The sequence below is a fragment of the Etheostoma cragini genome, chromosome 3, assembly GCF_013103735.1.
Source record: "Etheostoma cragini isolate CJK2018 chromosome 3, CSU_Ecrag_1.0, whole genome shotgun sequence".
In the NCBI taxonomy this organism is placed as follows: domain Eukaryota; kingdom Metazoa; phylum Chordata; class Actinopteri; order Perciformes; family Percidae; genus Etheostoma; species Etheostoma cragini.
In genome coordinates, this window is record NC_048409.1 from 22,776,517 (window position 1) to 22,779,345 (window position 2,829).

Below are 2,829 nucleotides of genomic sequence, written 5' to 3' on the forward strand. Positions count from 1 at the left end.
CCTCCTGCACCTCTAAACCAATGCCCCTTCATTTCTTTTGGTGGTCCAGTGTGTTTCTTATCGGCTGCAGGAAGCCATATGGGAAGCTCTTTGGCTTCCACAGTAACTTCTCTGACATGAACATGGTCCATCAAAAAGCAAAGGTGCCCTGAATTTGGTTTTACAGGATAAGTTACAGTTTCTGAATCATTCTAATATACAACATCATCAATAACGCTTTTGTTTTCAAGTTTGAATCTTTGCAAAATTCATTTACACATCTAAACCACACAACACAAAATAACACTTCCATTTGCAAATTTCACTTTTGACGGGTTTTTATCCCTCACTTTAGTGAGGCATGATATTGCATGAAGTGAATAAGAAACATATGTGAGTATTTGTGGGTATGTTAGTTAAATGTCTATGTAGATGTGAAGAGCAGAAATCCATGACGGGCAATCATTTCTTCTTCCAGGGCAATTCTAGAAAAATGAAGTACGGAAAGTGATTGATGAGATAAGGTAGAAGGAAAGAGGAGAGAACGATTGCAGGAGAAGTCAGAGTGAGGAGGGAGGTGAAGAGAGAGGACGGAGCAGAGGAGAGCCACATTGTGTTCTTGCTAACCTTTGCAAAGAGGTGAAGTGCTGCAGCCTCCTGCCAACAACATTCTCTTTGAGGTTTTCTTGAACTGCTGCCAGGGCTCAAATGATTCACAGGAGCAGAAGTGTGTGTGTACTGTATATGTGCCCGAGCTGAGGGAGAGCGTTTGATTCAAAAAGTAGATTTTGTGTGTGTGTGTACAAACTGTATGTTTATGTGAGAGAAAAAGAAGGTGAGGTGGTGATTATCAAAGCTTTGAGTTGACTAGTCAGATTTTTCCCTCCTCACAATATAAACTTCCTCAAAACTCGAGGGAAAAACCTTTCCCTCCTCTGAAACAGCTTAAATAGGCACAACCCTCACACTTTAAAATCCCTAAGTAAGCTCAAACCCATTTCCACATCTTCATCCCGGCTGGGGATAAGATTTCAGGCCAAATCAAAACAAGTCACTTCGTTAGAGTTAATTACACAGGTAGTCTACCTCGCTGGGCAAACAAACATGGCTGCCAGCTGACACCCTGAAGACAGATCAAAGTGTTGGCTTGACAAGGAACGGGAGGAGAACATTCAAACGCGGGCTTGTTATCCACTCACACAGTCAATTTCTTTTACCATGAGCACGACAAGCTGTATGAATGTGTTTACGGTAGCGCGCATACAAGGACGTGTGCACATCACACACCATCTTCTTCACACACTGCCTACATGCAGGCAGGGGATTTTGCAGTTGAAAGATTGAGAGGAATCAGAGGTGAATAGAGCAACATTTACAGTTGAGCTGCACATGAGAATAGTGTGTGTTAATGGTGCAGAACAGCAGAGATGTAATGCATATTCTGCATGTGGTGGCAATCTGCTTTGGTGGTCTGTGTGTTAGCCTGGTGAGAAATGATGTCAGACATGGTGGATGTGTTACCTGTCAATGTGGTTGTATTTTTTATTGACTCCTCTGATACAATAGGCACTTTTTAATGCCTTGTTCCCCTTGTTTTTGTCATCTTAACTTTTTTTTTACTGACAGTTACTCTTGAAACCTTTTATCCATGAATACTAAAACAAAGATGACTAGTTCTTTTAAATGACCTGTTCAGGTTTATTTTCAAGCACTTGCCAGAACACAAGAACTACTCAGCACACATGTGCTGTTCTGTTTCTCTTGCGTACACTACCCTGCAGCCTCCCTTTGAACATGTTGTCAAGGCAACCAGGCAAGGTTATTTTTCCTGTCCTTAACATGCCTACCCGTGTATACAATAGAGGAGAGTGTATATGGGTTGCTGTGAATAAGGTAAGAGATGTTATCTAATTGCCACATGGAAAGAGAGCAACTGGTGGCCAGCCAGTCACCACTGAACACCAGCTGTCCATATGGTCTTTCTACTTGCTCTGTCTCTCTCTCTGTCTCTCTTTCTCTTTCTCATCATCTCGTCAGTGTTCTCTATTATTCTTAGGTTGCTCCTTTATCTCTCCATCTTCTGATTATTTATTAAGCATGGGTATAGCTTGGGGTCCATACTGTGCTACTTTGCTAATGACAATCTCAATGATTAGGGCCATATAAACGGCTGTAAGAGATGGCTCCCATGCATGTTGAAGCTTAATATGCTGCGACAGTACATGTTGGTCAAACTTAAAAAGAAAATAAGTTGTTGGACATAGAAAGAGTGCAGCATTACAGACATAATGACACAATTTTTATCATGCTTTATAATCTAAGATTTGAGTGTGTATAACAGTATATTTTACCTTACTGACCTTGTGATGGAAAATCCAAAATCAGGGACACTTTTTTACCACTGATATAAACTAAACAATTTGAGTATATCAATCAAGTACCAAACATTTGAGTCAATCCCAGACTGTTCATTTTGAATTTGGACATTGTTTTCTTTCACAAATGCTGAGAGATGGCCGAGTCCCCCCCGGCGGACTTCAAACAATTCCAGTGAATATAGTTTGAAGATGAGATCTTGAGACCACATGTACAAAACACCCTGTGCTCGGCTAACAGAGGGTCATTCTGTTAGATCCGCCAGCACACAGCACACAGCACACCACACAAACCTCCCCAATTCCAGCTCTCCTCCCTCCCTCATGACCACAATAACAAAAGGAAACCTAGGCATTGGAACACACGTACACAAGCACGATAACACATATAAATCACTCACATTAAAAACACAACTCACACACACACACTCACACACATACACACACATACACACACACACACACACACACACAC